This window comes from Cupressus sempervirens, chromosome 6 (genome assembly GCF_028749045.1).
Source record: "Cupressus sempervirens isolate cs-2001-9-10 chromosome 6, ASM2874904v1, whole genome shotgun sequence".
Classification (NCBI taxonomy): Eukaryota; Viridiplantae; Streptophyta; class Pinopsida; order Cupressales; family Cupressaceae; genus Cupressus; species Cupressus sempervirens.
In genome coordinates this window covers 194,166,366-194,190,230 of record NC_143123.1, presented here as the reverse complement: position 1 = coordinate 194,190,230, position 23,865 = coordinate 194,166,366, and the positions used below count along the sequence as shown (strand labels likewise).

Genomic DNA, 23,865 nt, shown 5'->3' with positions numbered 1-23,865 from the left:
TTACAACCAAATAGGGAACCTTTGCCTATAGGAGAATGCCATTTGGATTGATTAATGTAGGGGATCCATTTCAATGAGCCTGGATGAAGCTTTTAAGGGATTAATTAATAAATGTATAGTTATCTATATGGATGACTTGACTATCTTTTCAAAGGATCAAACTACTCACATTGCCAATCTAAGACAGGTATTCAATAGGTGTCACAAATATGGCATATCTCTCAATCCCAAGAAATGTTCATTTGGGGTCACTAAGGGAAAGCTCCTAGGTCATGTCATTTCCAAAGCTGGCATCTCCATTGATCCTGATAGAGTTGAAGCTATTTAGAAGTTATCACCCCCCAACAGTCGGAAGGAACTCAAGTCTTGTTAGAGTAAATAATTATTTATTAATTATTTATTCTTGTACTTAAGTTTACTTAGGTTAATGCATTTATTTAATAGTTGTAGTTGATGAGTTGTTGACAACACGAGAGTTTGTTCCTATCTAGTCATACTTATCCTCTCACCTTGATCAAGGATATTCCACCTTTTGTGGACGTATGCTTAGTTTTCAACCTTATCTTCTATCACTTTCCAACTTGTTCTACAAGCTTCCATGAGGCCTTTATATTCGAGCTCTCTCATTGTATTTTATCATCTCATTTTCAATTGCAATACATTTTTCATTGTTTGCAATCTTCTCTCTCAAGTCTGTGTGGTGTTTTTCCAAGCTCCACCTCTTCCTTCTTTAGTTTCCCTTCGACAGGTTATTTGCATGCAGGTGATCTTGGTGCACTATGAAGTTGGCTTTCATTAGCTTCTACATGGTATCAGAGCCTCTCTGATGCTTCTTGGCTAAAGGATTTTTGAAGCCACGATTCATAGACACAAACCCTAGTTTGTTTGTGATTTTTTCTTTAATCAGGGGGAAGAGTATTTTTTTAGTATTTGGAGAAAAAGGAGAAAGAGGGTTTGATATAACATATTTGACATTTTTTGGGCTTTTTTCTTTATTTTTTGGAGGTGCGATGGCAGTGATTCAGAAAAAATAACTACATAGGTGATTTTTAAATAGCGATATCTCCCTCATACAAAATCATTTTTTTGAGCAATATTTTTTGTTTTGGGGTAGAATTTCATGATCTAAACATTGTAGGAAGTTTGACATCTTTATTCCTCAATTTTTCTACAACTCAAAAATCCCATTTTTTGCACCTTCAAAGGCTTCATTCGGGCTCATATGGACACATATTTCAATGCTATATTTTTTTAAAAGTGCATGATTTATTGTCTACTTTCTAGATCTAGAATCAATTTAGAGTAATATTGATCTCCTATTTTTGGTGCTGAAGTAGAGGCTTTAGTTTCCTCCCTCTCTGCATCCAGAATCTAGGTTATTTTCTTAGTTTTTGTGCTTTCTATAGTTGTTTTCTTTGGTATTTTAGGGATATCTTTATCAGTTGTGGGGGCAAGGGTATTTTCTTTTCTATAATTTACTTCAGAATAAGACCCTTCTACTTATGTATTCTTCTCTCAATGTCGGATCCATCTGTGACCTGGCTCATGCCGCACAACTATCACACTTGGAAGGTAGAAATGACTAGGCTTCTCATGTTAAGAGGCTTATGGTCATGTTTGGATGAGAACCAACCTACTCTAACACGCCCTTTTGAGGTTCTTCAACATAGGAATAAAATGGATGAGGCCATGGGATTGATTGCACTGAACATCTCAGATAGTCTTCTATTTCACTTAGATGGTTTGACCACTCCGCGGGCTATTTGGATGAAATTTTAGTCTTTGTTTGGCACAGTGAATGAATTCTGGGCATTGCAGCTTGATGCAGAGTTGACTTCTTTGACACCTAACAGATTTGCCACCATTGAGGACTTCTTGATGAAGTTCAAATCTTTGTGTACACTTTTGCAAGGATGTGGGAAAACCAAGACAAATGATGAGTGTACCTTTTTGATACTCTCAAAGTTGTGAGGACAATATCAGATCTTTTCTTCCACTTTCTACTCCACTATGGATGCCTTGGGTAACAAACATCAGATGCCATCTTTTAAGACATTTTTTGATCAGTTGATACGGGAACAGTTCAAGATCACTCAGATGGATTCACTTACAAGTTCACAGTCATAAGCATTGCTTGCCAAGGATACACATGAGTAGAAGCCAAAGCAGATATCTAATTCCTCCTCTCAACACTCTATTGGTCCATCCTCTTCTTCTAGGAAGAAGGAGAAAAAGAAGATTAAGACTCCTACTTGTTCCTACTGTCAGAAAGGATCTCATAATGAGGCACATTGTTTTCAAAAGAGATTTGATGGCTATGAGAAACAGATTACAGATTTGCAAGCTCTTCTTCAGAAGAGCACTATTTCTTCTCCATCCTCTTCTACCTCATAGGGGTCTTCCTTTCGGTCTTCTTCCATATCTTCATCCTCTACATTAGATTTTGGACAAGGTCATGCATTACAGGCATCCATCCCTTAGATACTGGATTCAGGTGCTTCTCACCATATGACATCTTCTCACGATGTCTTCTCTACTCTTAAGGCTTCTCCCATTCCTCATATTCACATGGGGAATAACACTACCCTACCAATCCATGGCAAAGGTTCAGTTAGCATTCAAGATGGCACCTTCAATGATGTATTGTATGTTCCATCTCTGTTTGCAAACCTTCTCTTGATTTCTCAGATTTCACATGGTGGATCAGGGAAGACAATTGGGTTTAGTGCAAATTTAGTCTTCATTCGAGATCGTGCAATAGGAGGTCTTATTGCTACAAGGGCAATTGATCCTTCCACCCATCTCTACACCTTCTCACACTTTGGTCCACCATCTCCATTGTTGGAGCACACTTCTTCTCTTTCGTAGGAATTCCAGGAAGCAAAAAAAAATTAGTGTGATTTGTCATACAAACTGTACAGACGATTCTGCACAAAAAAAAATTGGTGCTACTGCCAGCCAGCCACCACCGCACCACCATGGAGCCACTACCGCATAGCTCATGCATAGCCTAGGACCCACCATGGCCCGATTGTCATCGACGGGCCTCCCACCATCCACCACAGCCCAACAACGCCCCCTGTTCTAGCCACCTCCGCAGCTCTACCGCCCATTTTCTCTATTGTGCTCCACTTCTGCAACACCTGATAGCACACCATTTGCATGAATTTTTTCAACACACGTGGTCCAATCTCCAGCTGCCACATGGCACGGGTGCCACTTTGTCATCTACCACATCAGCCAGACACATTAGCACCGCCACGTGAATGCCATGTGGCTTCTTTTTTTGCTATGATGACTTGGAGGCTGTCAAATTTAAGCTAGGGATTTGCTGATGTCAACATGACATCACCCTACATCAACACCCCTGCCAACACTTTAGGTCCTTTTTTTACCTACTCACAATTTTTTGGCCATAACTTGAGCATACAGAGGCATTTTTTCGATCCAAAAGAAGTGACAGAAAGTTTGTTCTGAGATAGAGACATTGATGCAGGTATTTTCAGATTTTGATGCAGTTTAGTTGCTTATTTTTGCAGTCAAAGTTTGAAGTTCTACTTTTCACTCTGATAAACATATTTTTTGCATCTCATCTCCATTTTTTGGAAACATTATATTTTTTAGAAAGCTAGTTTTGTCATCTTTTCAAAAATGTTGTCATTTCCTTTAGATTCTACCCCATGCACTTTCTATCATGTTTTTGGCATTTTTTCTCTATGGTGGATATCTTGGGTGTTCCAGGTTCGAGGATCATTTTCATGGCATGGGATCTTTTATCTTGGGTTGTACTATCTTTTGTATCATCTTTTTTCCCTTTCTGATCATTGTTGATATCATTTGTAAGAATCTTTATGTAAACACACTAAGATAAAGTGCCACTCTTGCATTTTGGGTTCGTGACCATTATTTTGAGACAGTTGTACTTACACTATTTTTATAAAGCACCATGGCAGGGGGTAGTTGTTTGCCTCTTTTTTTTTCCATGCAGCGTCAATGTGACCATGCCTTTATAGATGTTTGTACCTCTTCTCTCTCATCGTTCTTGGTTCTTTCTGTAGGAGGATTTTGGCCCACCTTTCCAATTGTTATTCTATTGTTCTAATGCTTTCGTGGTTTGATGGTTTGATAGTGTGAACTATGTATTCAATACTTGATCCTATATACTAGGTGATTGTAGTGGCTGGCTACCTATGCATTTCAGTGAGATGGATCATCTACCATATAGATGCACTCAGTTCATGCCTTCTTCTTCCATGGAAGTTCTTCAGATCAGTAGTTTCTTTCTGATGATAGAATTTGTGGCTTCTTCATGCTTTAGTGATGCTCTTCATGATCACCTTTTGTTCTTGTTTTATGGACATTCCTCTAGTTGGAGGCTTCTTCAGTCCTTCACTAGGTTACCTCTTTTTGAGGGAGGGTTTTTCCCATGTGGTTCTCTCTCTTTCCCCATTTTCAGAGGTTGCATTTCTTTGCATTGTTTATGGGTACTTAACATGGCCTTGTTATCAAGGCCCATTCTGCAATTCATCTTAGTATTTGTGAGCTTAAGGCATTCCCCTAAGTTGCACTTAAGGGGGGGTGTTAGAGTAAATCATTATTTATTAAATATTTATTAATTATTTATTCTTTTACTTAAGTTTACTTAGGTTAATGCATTTATTTAATAGTTGTAGTTGATGAGTTGTTGACAACATGAGAGTTTGTTCCTATCTTGTCATACTTATCCTCTCACCTTGATCGAGGATATTCCACCTTTTGTGGACATATGCTTAGTTGTCAACCTTATCTTATAGCACTTTCTAGCTTGTTCTACAAGCTTCCATGAGGCCTTTATATTCAAGCTCTCTCATTGTATTTTATCATCTCATTTTCAATTGCAATACATTTTTCATTGTTTGCAATCTTCTCTCTCAAGTCCATTTAGTGTTTTTCCAAGTTCCACCTCTTCCTTCTTTGGTTTCCCTGCGATAGGTTATTTGCATGCAGGTGATCTTGGCACACTGTGAAGTTGTCTTTCGTCAACTTCTACAAGTCTTTCTTTTGGAAAGATAAATTTTGTGTAAAAATTCATAAGTGGATTTGCAGAGATAGTGTGTCCCCTTGATGATTTTCTAAAAAAGGGAGCTAAAACAGAATGGGTTCCTGAGGTAAAGAAATCATTCGAAGATATCAAAGTAGCCATTTCCATGGCTCCAGTACTGGTAAGTCCTGATTACAAGCTTCCCTTTAAGATATATTCCTTAACTTTAGAAAGATCCTAACCCAAAAGAAGGAGAAGGAAGAAGAAAGACTTATTTCTTTTATGAGCTGGCCTCTAAGAAATGTCGAGTTGAACTATTCCAACCTTGATAAACAATCTTTTGCCTTGATTAAAGTGGTAAAGAAGTTCTGCTATTACATACTAAGGAGCAAGGTATATTTTATTGTACTTGATCCATCAGTAAAGACCTTATTGATGCAAAATGAACTTGGTGAAAAATGAGGTAAATGGATGGCGATATTGCAAAAATTTGATCTAGAGATCCAACCCATGAGATTAGTCAGGGGTTAAGGATTATCAAGAATGATAGTTGATAACCAAATTGGTGATGAAAAGAAATTTAAGTTTGAGAATGAAACAGATATAGAAGATTAGAAGAAAATGATAGTATCTCAAGTTGACATTGGTCAAGGTGTAGTGACGGATGTCTGGCACTAGGATATTGTTTACTATCTTCTATAGAATCAATGCCCTAGCTAGATGAATAGTTCACAATGTAGAGGACTTAAAATGAAGTGTGAATCCTATATGATGCATGATAATAAGTTGTACAAAAGGAACTATGAAGGAATCTACCTAAAATTCTTAGAACATGATGAAGTGAAGGAAGTTCTAAAACAATTTCACGATAAGTATGGTACAAGGCATGGTTCAACAAAGGAAACTACTCATATGATTTTAAGATTAGGTTATTTTTGGCCCATGATATTCAAAGACACCTTTGAGCATGTACGTTCTTGTCATATTTGTCAAACTAGTGCTAATAGAGAAAGACATCAAGCTATGCCATTAAAACCAGTATATGAGGTCTGCCCCTTCACAAAGTGGGAATTGGATTTCATTGGTCCAGTCAATCCACCACCATCTACTGGGCACACTTATATTCTCACAGCCACAGATTATTGCATGTGATGGATAGAAGCAAAAAAATTTAGAAATTGCACTGCTATAGTGGTAACATATTTCTTGGAGGAACACATTGTTACTAGATTCAGGATGCCATTCGTTTTAGTGTGCAATAACAGGTCAGCTTTTCCATTAGTATTCTTGGTGCAATGGCCATTTGAAAATTAGGTTATTATCAAGTTCTCTTCAAATTATTACCTGCAAGGAAATGGGGTAGCCAAATCTACAAATAAGAACTTGATCACAGTAATAAGATGATTATTAAAGGAGAATCCTAAAGATTGGCATACGCAACTCAAAAATGCTCTATGGATAGATCGAGCAAGGGTCAAGAACACTTTGCGGACTTCTCCATATTTGCTTGTTTATAGACAAGAGCCAATGTTTCCACTTAATCTCTAAATTCCTATTTTGAAATTCATGAGTGGGTATGTTGAAGATGCTCACAAAGTACAAATTAGATTGATGAATCTTTTAGAAATGGATGAGAAATGAACAACTACATTAGAGCACATGGCTAAACATCAAGCTATCTTTAAGAAATGGTTTGACAAGAGGGCCATGATAAAATCCTTCAGAATTTCTAACCTTGTTCTACTTTGGGATAAGGTGAAAGAAAAGTTGGGCAACCACACCAAGTTTTAATGCTTGTGGATTGGTCCTTATCAAATAGCAAAAATCCTTGGAGAAAATACTTTTAAGCTCAGTTTCTTACAAGGGGAATTAGTTATGTTGCTAGTCAATGGAAAAATTTTGAAACATTATTTTGAAGCGTAGAAAACCAAAAAATATATATAGTTAGATTTTATTTCTGCAAGTGTGTTTATTTTTTGCAAGTGTGTTTGCTTTCAATTGTGTGTTTTCTTTTAGTTGCATGTTTTCTTTCGGTTGCATGTTTTCAAAGTTGTGTTAGTCCAAGGGGTAGATACACTTGAGATTTTATCTTGACATATCTTACTAACTACTCTTTTGGTTCTGATTTTAGGAAGAGGTATTTCTTTGTCAAAACATTTGGACAATTATGTGTCTTATACCAACTGAGGAATGAATGTTACTTGCAGTAATAGGGGGACTTTCAGTCTTGAATTTAGGATTCTAGACTAACAAGTTCTCGACACTTTGCAAATTTAAAGATCAATTGTTTTAGGTGCTCTCAAATTAAGGTTGAAGGCAGCAAGGGATGATTCAAACCCCAATTGGTTCAAACAAAAGGGTCTTCTTGAAGGAATTGCTAAGATCATTGTTTGGTGTGAGAGTTTCTAAAAGTTCTAAAAGAGGAACACAAGGGATGTTCACAAAAGATCAAATCCAAGAAACAGCACCAATGTCTTGGCCACACAGTCTAAGCATAGTCAAGATACAGAAGAAAATAAAAAAGGAAGAACAGTGTTAAGACTCAAGGATTCTAAGAGATCTAAAAAAGGAAAATAGATACGCATTCAAAATGAGTTATCTAGTACCAAAGCATTGCTTCATCCAAGAATCAAATGGCGATATTACATTTACATGGAGCAATTATTCAAAAGATTACCAAAAAAATTAAAAGAAATGTGGCAGCCCGCTAAGAACCCTCAAATTGATTCTCTCATCTGGTTAGGCAAAGTTCAACAAATGATCTTCATGGAGATTCCTGATGAATGAGCCAGAAGGGGTGGAAGATTTTTTCCTAATTGTCAAAAGATTTTGATAGACCACATCCTTAGATGTCAAAGGAAATGAATACATGGAAAACAAACTAAGCTTGAAAGTTTTGGATCTGGAACTCTTGACTATGAAGTCATTCAAAATATGTTTGGAATATTAAAGATTTGGTCGGTGTTTGACATGTGTCAAATGAATGTATACTAATGAAGAAATGCCTTTGTCATTTATTCCTTTTTTTGGGGCTATTTTTTGTAGTTCTATAATGCACACCCCATTTCCTATAAGGAAATGGGCACCCCCTACTTTAAATAGCTTTTGGACTCCTTAAATCAAGATCCTAGTCATCTTGACATTCCCCTCGAACCCCTAGTTCATGTCTAGGTCTTGCCGAAAAGCTCAAAGATCAAAATCAATCAAAAATTCAATGAAAAGGGCTAAGTGTTAAGAACTTTGGCACACTAAGCACACTACAAAAGGTGTGCTAGTGCACCAAAATTTTGAAAAATGTTTTTAGGCACAGTTATGTAGCAGTGCACCTTTGCAGTTGCAAAGATATCCTAACCCTAAAAATTTATTTAAAGGAGGGGGGTCTTTCCCTCCTCACTTTGTATTCCCTTGAAACCTATCACCACATCGTGCCTATCTCAATCTTCAAAGTTCTTTGTCACAGCTCCTGCACCAACGAGGTGCGACATCTCACTTCCTGCATTTCGTCGAACCCCCTCCTAGCACATGATGGTGCCCATTAGCGCACCTCTATAGGTGCGCTGATCTGCACCATCAGTGGATCAATAGCTTTCCAAAAAATGAATTAAAAACCTTTAAAACAAACCCTAAAAACCTTAAAGGGCTTGGTGTGCACTAGCACACCTGTCTTGGTGCACTAGTGCGCACCCAAATGGTTAAAACAAACATAAAGCAAGAACAAAACAAATAAAACACAAAAGAACTCAAAAGAATTAGGTGCATACTAGCACACCTAACATAGTGCACTAGTGCGCACCTAACTTCAAAAAAACACAACAAAAGAGCATAAAACCATAATACATCAAAATTTAGGTGTGCACTAGCACACCTAACTTGGTGTGCTAGTGCGCACTTAAGATTTTTTAAAAGGGAAAAATAAATAAAGGTTTTCTTAGCACATTAGGCACACCACCCTAGTGCACCTAGTGTGCTTAACATTGTTTTGAGAGGTTAAAAAATGAGTTTTTGTGTTTTCAAACAATGTCACTTTATAAATTTTGTTTGTATCAACACTAGGGACTAATGGGCATCCTTTGTGCAAATATATGGCATCCTCATCGGCTCCTTCAGGTGAGAAAATGGCATTGAAGCCTGTAGTCTTCAAGTTCTAAGGAGTTCCATCAAAATCAAGATTTTAGGATGACTACTTAGAAATCAAGGATACAAAATTGGGACACACAAATTTGGGGGAATTTCTTAAGATTTGCAACAAGCCCACTAAGAGATCACAAATGGTTTCTACACTTATCCAATCTGGGCTAGTCAATGTAGCTTCACTCCTAGTATCGGTGCAATCTTCGAAGCTCATGATGACACTTGCAGAACACTTGGTCCTAGAGGAAAGGGTGGTGAAGACTGTGACTGGAGAAATTGTCCTAGATTTGTGCCTTAAGAATATCAAGAAAGTATTCCACCTCCCATGGGTAGACTAGTTTATTAGACTCGCCTATGAATAGGCAAAAAGGTGGTATGAGGAACATATTAAGGAGGCATTAGAAATCATTTAGTCCTCGTACCTTATTGAGAAGACTCCTTTGGGTAAGAAGACTAGCAAGGTTGACATGACTAGGGGATATATGGTTGAAGACATCGGATATTCCATTATCCTATTGAGCAGAGTTATGGGTTTACTTGCAGCTAGACATTTGCACATATTTATGGTGCATTTCATCAAAACAATCAAGAAAGCAACAATGCCATTAGATTGGGCTTCCACTTTGAGTGAGAGCTTATGTGAGCAATTGGTGGTAGCCAAGAATAAAAGGAAGTTTTATATGACCTCCTATTTAGTATACTTGCTAGCCGCCAGGGCGACAAATTACCTAGGGTTGTACAGAAGAGGTAGCATGCAGGATCCAAACGCATGGCCATATATCATCTACCCTCAGTTGGTGAAGAAGAAGCTCTCAAAGAAAAGAAAAGAGTACATGATCGTGAATGATGCATTCATATTTTCCATAATCTAATTCATAGAAGGAGATTATATAAAGAGGTTATTAAAGGATGTAGTGGCACAGATAATAGTACTTGGAGCATATTACATTCAGTTCAAAACATTTACATATCTAAGGGTAGCTAGTACCACTGTCAACCCAAAGAAGCTTCCAAGGTACCCTTGTGATAGACTCATCCTCTTGGAGATTACTCGGCAAATTGAGTCTGCATACGACAAGGTCAGGAAACAACACAAACATTGTTGGACATGGCCTTTAACCATAGGACCTTTTCAAGTGAAATAGAAGTAAGATATTCTATCTTTTGAGTGTGAATGGGATCAATATCCCTTGGAAGAATACAATTCTTTGTGACCACGTTTTGATAATATCAGGAGAGTATAGTATCTAGCAGGTAAAGCATTCACACATGAGGAGGCTATTGAAGATCATTGGATGAATGTTATAAATGACTACGACATTTGAATAAGGGACTATTGTAGGATGACTTTGTACTTGGTAGAGAAGGCCCTAAAAATGACAATTCCCTTGAAGATATGGCAGCAAGATTCTGAAAAGTTGTTAGATCCCCTATTTAACAAGGATAGAATTGGCGACAAGCCTATTATGAGTGTTGAGGTTGACAAGGAAGAAAACTCAAATATCAACCATTAGGCTAGGCACATCACTAAAATGACGTAGGATTGGATTAAGAAGCCATTTGATCTTGATTCAATACCTGAAATAGTAATCTTCCATGCACAAGCCCGCCCAACCAAAGGTAGAGGGAAGAAATTCACCATTCCTATCTTTGCAGCTCAATCTCTAGTAAGGCCTGAAACTATGCATCAACTTGATAGGTTGGTAGGTTATTATAGAGCTCAGAAGAATGGAGGCTGAGGGAAGAGGAAAAAAAATTCCCCTCAGAGAGCTGAACCAAAAGAGGGCAAAATCCTGATACCCCCACAGCAAGAGGAAGTAAATGTACAAGGATCTGAGGATACTGGGGCATCACAAGTTCAAGATGACCCACAATTGCCACCAGCTACTGCACCTAGCCAAATAGAGACAGAAGTTGGGGTTCAAGAGGTCTCTCCACCTCGACAGATAGAACAAGCATCCCCTTCTGTGCCCAAGAAAGGAAGAAAGATCAAAAGTACTATCAAGAAAAGGCAAAGGGTGATCAGGAGGGTAGTGCCTTTCTCATCTATCCCGGAACCCATTCCTAAAGAGGAAGAAGAAGAGGATGATGAGGATAACGTACCTTAAAATAGGAGAACTCAGCTAGCCAGAGCCACAAAGTAAAAAAGGAGAAGTTCTACTGTTACACTACCATCAATCCCAAAAGAACCTCTACAAATGACTACATTAGAGGATGAAATGCAACAATGGATTGATGAGCAGGATGTGGAGGGTACTGACATATTTAAGATGTTAGATTTTGATTTTATGCCCATAGGGATGAAATTGGTGGGAGACAAAATTAGGGATACAGTGAAAAATGAGCCCTAACAGGAAGACTAGACTCAAATGCCACCATAGTCACAATGTCCTAAAATAACTCCATCCCCATTGCAAGTTTCAATTGTGGATAAAGGAGCAAGAGGAAGAACCACAACAAATATCAATCAATGAAGTGTCTGGGGAAGGGCCAATGGTTCAATATCCTCAACAAGCTCCCCAGGACACCGAGGTAAGAACAGTGGGCTCCACTAAAATAGAGACTACAAAGGGAGAGCCATCATAAAGGGAAAGAACCCTGGAAAGGAGCAATAAGGGAAAAAAGGTAGTAGAGAAAACTCCTTCATCCTCAAGAGGCGGGCCTTCGGTGGAATGAGTTCTGAGGTGGTTGCGCAAAGAAGTGATAAGAAATAAAAAGCCACAATTCAATGCCAATGAAGAGGACATGATTGAGTTGATTGAGGTTTTGATGAAACTCGAGTCCCCCTCAAGAGAGGCAAGAGCCTTAGCATTCATCAACAAAATCAAGATTTGTTTGCACAAGTGGCTATGAAGGCTCTTGATTTAGAAATAAAAGATTTGGGTCCACAAGATTATTAGATCAAAGAGGTTATGCTTGGGAAGCCCACATTGGATACAGCCAAGTTGATGGCTACAATGGGGATGAAGGAGGTGTTCAAAAGTTTAGAGCAAGAGGGGGCAGAACTAATAACACTTTGAAGGCAAAATGAAATCCTAAGGGGATATTTAGCCAAAGTTGTTGGTCCCTTGGTTCCTGAACACCTCTAGGAGACTCTAAATGTTGCACTAGAAAGAAGAGATAGGGGAGGAGTATAGTTGGATCCATTTTTGAATGCCTGTCAACATGGTGTGAAAGTTTTGAGGAAAAGGGCATGCTTGTCACCGAAGGAGATCTGAAGCTACTTCATGCTATGCAAGAAAATGTAGATAAAGTGGTAGTAGTTTTGAAGCAAGATTTCAGTATTATGGATAAGGTACATGCATGGGGAGAAGAATTGAAGGTGCTACAAGCCATAAAGGGACAAAGATATAGAATTCTTGTAGATGTATATATCATAGAGGAGTTAGACTTAATTGATGATTGGATTGAAAAGATAGCAGATAGTAATAAAGTAATGCAAACATTACATGCGGAGATCCATCAGCTCAAGGACCAAGCTCGAGAGCAGATTTTGGAACTAGAGAAACATTATAGTGATGCATGTGTTGACATTTTTTAGGATGATGCACCGGACAAGTTAATACTAGTTGAGGTAGTAGTGCATAGATTTAGGAATATTTTTGATAAAGTTTCTAGTGATGAAGATATTTGGTAGGCATTCAGGACAGAAGAAGCCTTGCTAGAGTTGGATACCAAACTCAGGGATTTTGCTAAGACCTATATTAAAGTAGACAACTACAAATAGAAGGTCAAGGATAAGTATGATGCCTTAGATTTACTGGATGCGACAAAAATCGCTGAGATTATCAAGAAATTTAAGGGTAAGCATCCAAACATAGTTCTGGTATGAAGGGGGACAAAGCCCAGAAGCCGAAATTTCAATTTTGACACTCGATAAAATTTTGCAATTTTGGACCTTTGACGTGTGTTGTTGCGCTAGTGCACTTTTTTTGACAAAGTATTAGAAGATTTTTTTTTGGAAAATTCAAAGGTGCACAAGTGCGCTAGTGCACTTCTTTTGAAGTGCTTTTTTTTTCCAGAGGCGCGCCGACAGTTAACTACTAGTTCCAAAATTAGAGCTTTCCATGCATTGGAAACGCATTCGGACAGTAGTTTAACTCCAAAAGATGCCCAGTGAAGGAGGAACTTTTATTTTTGATACTTCCTGACACTTCTACTTCGACTAAAGGCTTTCTCCTTCTTCTTCTCTCATAATTTCTTTGTTCTATGAAATGTAAAGGCTCATGCATCCAATTAATAAATATAAAAATGGATGGAGTCCTACTAAGCACTAGTTAGATTGTTAGTTTGTATATAATAAGTTTGTTTTATTAAATTAAAAGCATATTATTGCATAAAGATATCTCTCACTCTCAACACAAATTAATGAGATGATATCTTATAAATACAGGATTGTAATATGTAATCAGGGTCACTGTTATTTTGCAATAATATCATGATTTTGGTGCTTGCATTTGGAGTGTAGTGATCCTTGCTTGAATGTGTCATACTTTTTGTGAATTTATGTTCATGGAATTGTGATTGAGCTAAAAGTTTATTGTGATTATTTCTAGTTGTGCAGTCTTTTAATTCCAGTGTTTGCTACAGTTTTACAAATTTCGCTGACGTATCTAGCTAAAGAAGAAATTACCAAATTGTGCCTGCATAACTTTTTGTCTCGCATGAGCACACTTTCCATGGCCTTGTGATTTGATGAAGAGTGAAAGATTATACAGCTATTAAGTTTCCCATCAAAAATTGCATCAGTGGAATCAAGGAAGCATCACTTTTGTTTTCATTAGTTACCCACCAATTTCTCTAAAAGCTTAACTCACAGACGTGTTGTTCCCATAGCTTATGTCCATTAGAACTTTCACATTATTTGCTTTAAAGTTCTTGTTATTTTCTTTGCTAACCCCTTGTTAATTTAGGAATTCATATTAGTTGAATTGTTAGATTACATACATAAATAATTAGAAAAATACAAAAAACATAGTTCTTTTCCGTGTTTTATTTTGAAGCAGTGAACAGATTCTATATCTCGTCTAAAATCATTCAAACAAGAAAAGGCCTCCAAGTGAACAAAAACATTTATCTTCAACTGAGAAAATTTCAGTAGGTCATGAGATCACTTGAAACCTTGGAGTTGATCTACAAGATTGACCTTTCAAGAGAGGAGTTAAAAAGAATTCCTGCCATTTAGCATTGTGCATAACGACAGCTCAACATTAAGAATCGTATATCTCACAGTAGAGATATCTATTTGTTCCTTCTCAATATCATTGTATAAATCATAGAACTTTTTCATTTGCACAAAGTTTCCTTCATTGATAATGGTTTTATTTATTTTCTCTATATTTGGTTTCCATGGTTGCCTTGTCTTACCTACTGCTGCCTAGAAACGATAACCTTTTCTATTTGTTTGACTTCTTCTACTACTTCATCTTCATTGGGATCTTCAATTATCAACAATTCCTTCTTCCTTTTTCCAATTCCAATATCTTGTTGCTTGACTCACTTTACCTTGTGAGTTTCAACTTCTACTAACCTCTCAGACTTCCTCTTAGGTTCACTAGGTTGTTCTGTTGATACAGTAGCATATGAAATGCTCTGTTCTAGGAGTTTCTATAATAAATACACTGGATGCAACTGATAGAGATGTCACATACATCACAACTTGTTCACCAATATGTTTCAGTCCAAAGATCATTTGTCTTAATTCCTGTGACTCACTTTATGTCCTACTAGCCTCACTTAGTGTTTTCTTCACCATAGTCTAAACTTTCTTACGAGATGCTTTCTCTAATGATGCCTAGTAGGCTGACTAAGTTACCTCCTCATAAGTTCCAAATCTATATGAAGCTTGATCTATTTCAAATTTCAACATTAAATCAATGTAACCAGTAGCTACATCATCACTGAACTCATAACCTAAGGGCTCAAGAAATGTTTCCCTTGGTTCCACTACTTCAATATAGGTTAGATCTATATCCACCATAAAACATATATCATTCTTAAATCTATCAACAATTACAGGGGTAATTCTGAATCTCAATTTCATCTCATTCTGAAATGCCCTCATAATCAAATTTTTGTTGTCCAAGATTTTTTCTACAAGATGCCTTATGCACACATCTGTTATCTTATCCATAGTGCATCTTTCACTGCTCATAATATCAATAACTAATAGAAATGGAAATCTCTTAAGTAAGTGAACGAAAAATGTGATTAATCAGAAACTGAAATCTAAATACACCATTCTTAGTCCTCTTCATCCTTTCCAAATTCTCAAGGAGTTGCACTCTCAAAATCCCACTCAAATTCACTTGTTCTTTCTCAACACTAATCTTATAAGCTACATAAATGAAACTTGTTGACAACTCATCACTTTTAGAAATTACACAAATAGAATATGCAATTATTCTGCTCAAGAATCTCACATCATGTTGTCTAATGGTGTTGATTGCAGAAGTTGATGAAAGCCAACTTCACAGCTCACCAAGATCACTTGCATGCAAATAATCTATTGAAGGAAAACCAAAGAAGGAAGAGGTGGAGCTTGAAAAAACTAAACGGACTAAGAGAGAAGATATTGCAAACAAAGAAAAATGTACTGCTATACAATATTGATATGCCAAAAGGTATGAGTTGACAAATATAATGAGAGAGCTCGAATACAAAGGCCTCAAGGAGACTTCTAGAACAAGCTAGAAGATGTTAGGAGATAAGAATGACAACTAAGCATACCTCCACAAAAGGTGGAATGTCCTCAATCAAGGTGAGGAGATAAGTATGACTTAGATAGGAACAAACTCCCATGTTGTCAACAACTCCCAGACTACAATAATAAATAAATGCATTAACCTAAGTAAACTTAAGTAAAATCATAAATAATAATTATTTACTTTAACACCCCCCCTTAAGTGTAACTTAGGGGAATGCACTTAAGCTCACAAAAGCTAAGATGAAATGCAAAATGGGTCTTGGAAACAAGGCCATTTTAGATACTTATGTACAAATGCAAAGAAATGCAACCCCTAAAAATGGGGGAAGAGAGAAAACCACATGGGAAAAACCCTCCCCAAAAAGAGATAACTAATAAACTAGTGAAGGACTAAAGAAGCCTCCAACTAGAGGAATTTCCTAGAAAATAGGAACAAAAGAAGATCATGAAGAGCATCACTGGAGCATGAAGAAGCTGCAAACTCTGTCAAAAGGAAACTGCTGATTTGAAGAACCTCCATGGAAAATAAAAGGCACGAATCGAGCATGTCTATATGGTAGATGATCCATCTCACTGAAATGCATAGGTAGCCAGCCACTACAATCGCCTAGTATATAGGATCAAATACTAAATACATAGCTCACACTATCAAACCATCAAACCAAGGAAGCATTAGAAACAACATAATAACCCCCCTTAATGTAGATGGGGTGAGGTGATAAGCAATTGAAAAAGTGGGCTAAAATCCTCTACAGAAAGAACCAAGAACAACAAGAGAAATGAAGAGGTACAAACGCCTATAAAGGCACATTTCATAGACACATCATGGGGCTAATGTCATGGAAGGGACACTCACTTGACAAAGGAAGAGGGCACAAAAATTGCAACAACTAACCCCCCATGGTGCTTTATAAAATAGTGCGAGTACAACTGTCTCAAAACAATGTTCATGAACCCAAAATGCAAGAGTGGCATGTTATCTTAGTATATTTGCATAAAGATGCTTGCAAATGATATCAATAATGATCAAAAAGGAAAAAAAGCTTATACAAAAGATAGTATAGCCCAAAACAAAAGATCCCATGCCATGAAAATAATCCTCAAACCTAGAACACCCAAGATATCTACCATAGAGCAAAAATGCCAAAAATATAATAGAAAGAGCATGGGGTAGAATCTAAAGGAAATGATAGAATTTTTAAAAATATGATAGAACCAACTTTCAAAAAATATAACGTTTTCAAAAAACGGAGATGGGACGAGCAAGATAAGCTCATTAGAGTGAAAAATAGAACATATGACTTTAAAAATAGGCAACAAAACTGCATCAAAACCACAAAATACCTACATCAATGTCTCCATCGTAGAACCATCTTTTCGGTGCTTCTTTCGGATCAAAAAATACCTCTATATGCTCAAGTTCTGGCCAGAAAACCACAAGTAGGTCAAAAAGGGACCTAATGACCTTGCAAGTGTGTTGATGCAAGGCTGACATTTGTAGTTTATGCCATTAAATTTGACAGCTTGATAGTCATCATGGCAAAAAAATTGCCACATGGCATGACACATGGCAACCATGTGGCAGTACAATTGACTAGCAGTGCTGACTAGGTGGCCACATGGTAGGTGCTAACGTGGCACCCATGCCAAGTGGCACGCACTGGAAGTCCCCACATGTCAGGCATCTGTGTTTGGCCATAGGGGCAGTTGCAAAGTAAAGGAAGGTGGTCATAGTCAGTGGTGGTGGCCATAGGGGTGGCAAGCTCCAGCGGTGCTACTTGGAGGGCGAAGGGCCGACAGCACTGTGGTGGCTACGGAGCGGTGAACGTAGGCGGGTGGTGCCACAGTGACTTCACGATGCTATTGTCGGTGATGGTGGTGTTGGGGTGGTGCAAGAGCTGAGTGGTGGTGGTGCCATCGTGGCATGGCGGCAGTGCCCAAAATTTTAAATTTTTTTAATTTTTCACCAAAATTCGTTCGTACGGGTCTGTACGACCTCCTAGAAAAAAAATTTGCCTCCCAAATAAACTATGTCCAAAATGGACAAATTTTATATGGATCCTGACTGTAACAGACCTTTTGAACTCAATGGTAGCATCCATTTAGGCCCAAAGTACTTTGAAAAATTGCTCTTCCTCCTGATTGAAGAAAAAATCACAAACAAACTAGGATTTGTGTCTCTAGATCACAACTTCAAAAATCCTTTAGCTAAGGAGCAGTAGGGAGGCTTTGATACCATGTAGAAGTTGATGAAAGCCAACTTCATAGCTTACCAAGATCACTTACATGTAAATAACCTGTTGAAGGGAAACCAAAGAAGGAAGAGGTGGAGCTTGGAAAAACTAAATGGACTGAGAGAGAAGATATTGCAAACAAAGAAAAATGTATTGCTATACAATATCCCTTGAAAAGGATGTGAGTTGAGAAATACAATGAGAAATCCCAAATATAAAAGCCTCAAGGATACTTCTAGAACAAGCTAGAAGATTCCAAGAGATAAGAATGACAACTAAGCATACATCCACAAAAGGTGGAATGTCTTTGATCAAGGTGAGGAGATAAGTATGACTTAGATAGGAACAAACTCCCATGTTGTCAAAAGCTCCTAGACTACAATAATAAATAAATGTATTAACCTAAGTAAACTTAAGTAAAAGCATAAATAATTATTATTTACTCTAACGCTGATTATAAACTGCTTTGGTGTTAAGTTCCAACTTCTTCTTAACTAGTTTCTCTCCAATGGGCACATTGCCTTGCTTACTAAGACCAGTAACCTCATGTATAAGGTCAGCAAAAATATCAACTACATTTTCTCCAATCCAAATCTTTCCATTATAAATTCTACTTAATATAATTTGAGTCCACTCTTTGGTATCAAGTTCATGGTGAAAATAATATTTGACTAAGTCTAAATCCTTCAGATGCTCATATCTAGACTTTACAGTTATATCATGATTGAAAACAATTTCCATGTCCTTGTTCATGAATTCACTTCCAATAGTGTCGAATTTGCTAGATAAGTAACTTCCTACATCTTCCAAATATACTACATTGTTTAGAGTAATAGATAAAGTCAAATTAGGGTTTTCCTCTAAGGTTTTCACAAGAGCAACCTTCACTTTTGGTCTATCAACATTCTAAACTACTAATATATCCATAATTACACCAAACATAAATTTATCCAACAAATTTTGCACAAGAAATGATAAAAATACCTTTTTTAAGGTAGGGTTTTGCTCGAAATTATCTTTAAAAATTGCTTATGTATGCTCTAATCTTCTGAAATGATTCACAATGTGGAAATAATTACGTTTTGTACTCCTTTTATCCAATCTTGAACTTGCATTAATTGTATACTTTGCTAACTCAAAAAAGTTGTTAATTACATTCTAAAATCAAATATCTGCTCAAGATCATCTGTCTAGTCTTCAAATGCTACCTGAGGATAACTATAGCTTCCATCCATCATAACAATGCTTCACAAAACTTTGCCTCACAAAATTCACTATAAAAACATAGATTCCATCTACTGTTATAGAGTCAACCTTCTTTGATTACAATAACAACTCTTGTTTCCTTCATAATTTTTTATTAAAAGATTCATATTCCAAGCGAGCTTAGCCATATTCTAGAATCATCTAGATACACCTTTTCCTAACCTCACTACTCACAGTTCTATCTCTATTTGAAATTCTGAGTTCTGCTGCAAGCTTAATTCAACTTAGTTGAATCAAACTTAATTCCTGACTTTAATATTTTTTTCTATGCATCATCTAACTTTTCTTTAGAAATATTTAATCCTTTTACAAATGTGCCATCAAGTTCTTCTCAAAATTCACTAACTACATTTGTTTGATCTTCATTGTCTTTCTTAGTTTTGAAGTTGCTTTCATGATTCCTTCTATCATTTCTGAAGTTTCTTCCATTTTTGCTTCTATTCCTGAAGTTTCTTTCATGATTCCTTCTATCATTTCTGAAGTTTCTTCTATTTTTGTTTATGTCCATTCTAAAGTACTTTTTTTTATGTCCAAATTTTTTGCATAACTAACATACTGGGGTTCTACTTCTGGGATTTCGTTGACCAATAGGTGCTTGACAATTCTGGGCTATGTGTCCAAAGTTGTTACACTTATAACACATGATCTGCTTTCTTTCATCAAAAGGTCTTCTTTCTCTTGATGTCCTCTCATTAGATCTTCTTCTATCTATAGGGTTAGTATTTCCAGACATTCTACTATTCCTTGACATTCTACTATTCCTTTTACCATTATCAATGACAATTATAACAATAAAAATTTGTAACATGATTAAATGATTTATTTGTACAATTTATTTTCATATGACCTGTTTCATTACATAAAAAACACTTACCTCTAAATTCATACCTGGTTTTCTTAGGAGATTCTATTTGCTTAGGTTCATCCAATTTCTTATTTTCCTTCTCTGGTCCAACTTCTTTGGATTTATTAGAAGATTGATTGGATTCAATCTTATCATTAGATTTATCTTTTCTTTCAGATCTTATCCACTTTTAGGTTTCTTTGCAGACATGTTAAATCGGTTACCAAGACCAGTCTTATCATAGGTAGGTCTTTGTAGTGACATTGATTCATCGAGCTTTTCTTTGCTAGAATAAAGCTTTTCAAGTTGTAGCTTGCACTGAGTTTTTTCACCTTTCACAATAGTGTTGTACTTATGAAGTTCTTCATGATCTTCTTTTAATGTTTCAAATTCAGATGTCCTCTTTGCTAGTTTCACTCTAAGATCTAAATTTTCAATCTTCAAATCAAATTCTACTTTGTTAGGATCACTCTTCAAACTTAACTTCAGATTAGTAATCTTCAACTCGTGTTTCAAGATCTTGTACTCTATTTTCAACTTTGAACATTCATCATCACCATTTTCAAATCCAATAGATTCAGGCTTGGATTTGAGATGCTCAATTTTGTCCTTCAATTGTCCAATGTATACTTTAGAGTCTTCACATCTATCCTTCATCTTATTTCTTTATTTAGTAAGGAGATCAGTTTGTTCAAGTGCCTCTTCAAGGTTCTTCATTAATTGTTCCATATTCATAGGGATCTTACTCAAGTTTTTAAGCCTCTTTTGAGTAACTATGCTCTAATACCAATTGTTAGAAATAGTGAATACTGGGGGGGGGAGGTGAATCAATATTCTCCAAAAAAAATTCTCCGACTGGATATTATTAATTACTTCGAACCATGCATAAGAAAGTAAAAAAATAGTGTTGAACAATAAAAGTAACCATACACAAAGAGAAATCATAACACCATATTTTATTAACTAGGGAAACCCTAGCCAAGGGAAAACCCCGATGGGGATGATGCCCACAAAGATATACTAATATATATGTTCCTTGTTAAAGGATGGACCCTATTAGGAGTCAATAAGAAAATCCAGTATATACAATCCCTGTCAAGAGACTTTGAATTCTTTTAGGAGATTCCAACCCTGTTAGGAGTTGTCGAATAAAGTATGCAAGAAGAGCTCACTGCCCAAACATGCACTTTTAATTACAAGAAGATCTCATTACCCAAATAAGTAATTGAAATTTAAGTTCCTCAAATATAGATGTATAGATTTTGTAACTTCTTCTCGACTGATCTTTGACCTCTGCTTGATCTCGGATCACAAAATCAGGTTCTCAAAAACTTTGCATATATCACTTCAGAAAAAGTTAACATACCACTTTTCACATTACAATGCACACTTAATCTCCCAAGGTATCCTTTGTATAAATATCATTCCTTTTCACAAATTGTTGCTAGGTCAGCTAAGAACACAATATACTTTTCCAACTTAGGGTAAACATCTAGGATGTCGGCCCTAATTGGTCAAGTAATTATTTTCTAAATAAAATAATTCCTTTACCTTTCATTCTTATGTCCTGTACATCTTAATTATCATTCTTCCATACTATCCATACTAATGTATGAGGTTATACACGTCATTACCAACATGTATACTATCTCCAGCTAACCTCGCTAGTCATAATATGAGGTCAAAATTATTTTACATATAAAATAATGTACTATTGTAAACCATTTTCATACTTAGACAATTTTCTGAGTACCAAAAAGCTAAGTATCTTCATTTCCAAGGTTTACTATAAGTATGTACATCATGTGTTTCCATTAATGACAACATTTTCATATCTATATATCACCAATTATCAATAAAAATTACTTATAGAACTGAATAGAAAGAAAATAAGGTTTCCTTTCTTAACCCTAATTTCCAAAAGGAATGATCCAAATTGATTAAGCAGAAGAAAGTGATCAATGCAAAAATGGATCATGTGATGGAGAATAGGGAGAAAGGAGGTTGAATGGTCTTTCTATTATGAGGAGTATGTGCTTAAATCCTAAAATAGATAAACGACAAATACTAACCTTGAATTTGGAAAGTGTTATTTTCTTATGTTTGTGTACAATTTTGGGGGATTCTGCAACCTGTTCGAGACTGGGAATGTTGAGACAAAGAGAACTCAGAAATATTTTCTATTTTTGAAGAGAGGTCAACCTTGACCCTGATAACAGGGCACAATCTTACCTCAGGGCATAATTATACCCTGAAAAGTCAACCTTGACCTACACTACTCTGACAATTTTTTTGTCCACGGATCCTACAAGTTTGACAAAAAAGGGTATCTAAATTTACTCTTCAATTCATCGTTCCACACCTCTATCTACGAGAAAAATGGTTTGTTTGTTTTGATGGGGGGTTCTCCTTGGTCAAACCTCAATTTGGAATCAACCTTGAAATTGAATTGAAATTGCAATATATGTAAACAAAGTAAATGAAATAATTCACATTACTTATATTGAAATCCTTGTGAAGGATTTGAATCCTTGAATCCACAAGTACATATGATCTAAATGTATGTCAAATTATTTGTAGGATGTCTCAAATTAATGGCATTAGATCTTTAACAGCAATCTTGAATGTATCTTTGCATAGGAAAAGGCTTGGATGAATATGGATGGAGAAATCTTCGACAAGAGGGCTCCATAGAGATTGAATCCTTCAATGGCTAACAATGAATCTCCTTGATGAAGTGGATGCTTGAACACTTGAATGCTTGAATTCTAGTAGACTTTCACTTCATGTAAGTGGATGCTCACATAATAATCAGATAGCTTGTGGATAGATTGTTTGATATGTGTGGATGATAAAATGAGGGAAGAAGGCTTCCTTATATAGAGATCGAGGGCACTAACTCCTAGAGAAGAACAACATAGGAACATTAAATTTCATTTAACCTTAACCCCTAGGAATGGACCTAGATTAAATGTAATTTAAGAGTTTGGCATTCTAAAACCCGAAATAGCCAGCTTGAAAGTAGGAAAAGAAGTTTTTTGAAGCCCAAGATCCCAAAACTTCTAGAAATTAAAAAATGAATGAGAAAAGGTCAACCTTGCCCTAGGTCAAGGTTGAGGTCATCCATGACCTAGGGTAGGGTCAAGGTTGACCTTTGACGCACCAAGTCATCCTTGACCCATAAGTCAAAGTGTTGAGTTTCACAGAGAAGGTTGTTAGAAATAGGCTATAAATTTAGAGAGAGAAGAATAATAGGGGAAAATAGCCAAATTCATGCAAAGACCCATTCAAGACACTTGACATGACCCCATACCACTTACTCAAAGTGCTAAACACTCTTAACATGGAAGTGCTTCCATTTTAAGATGATACATTTAGCACCCACTTTAGCAAAAGTATGTACTCAATGCAAACTCTTGGTAAAGTAGATCATAATGAAAATATAATCTTATTAAAATCAAAGGGACAAAGAGATCCTCAATCCCCCAGAGACTCAATTCTTCATCAACTCTAAGATCACAATAAGAGAGACATCTCTAGAAAATGAGAACAAAAGAAAAAGAGTGTGATTATCTCACCCAATGAGAACTTATGTCCCATTCTAAACCACACAAGGAAATTGTGCAATTGGAAAGATGGAATTGAACCGCCTAGTGAATGTGGC

At 36.5% G+C, this 23,865-nt stretch overlaps 1 pseudogene; it reads right to left on the bottom strand.

Moving 5' to 3' along the window:
- Positions 1-3,206, bottom strand: part of LOC149551903 (26S proteasome non-ATPase regulatory subunit 1 homolog A-like) — a 69,456-nt pseudogene extending 66,250 nt beyond the window's left edge.
- Positions 3,207-23,865: the final 20,659 nt, after the last annotated feature.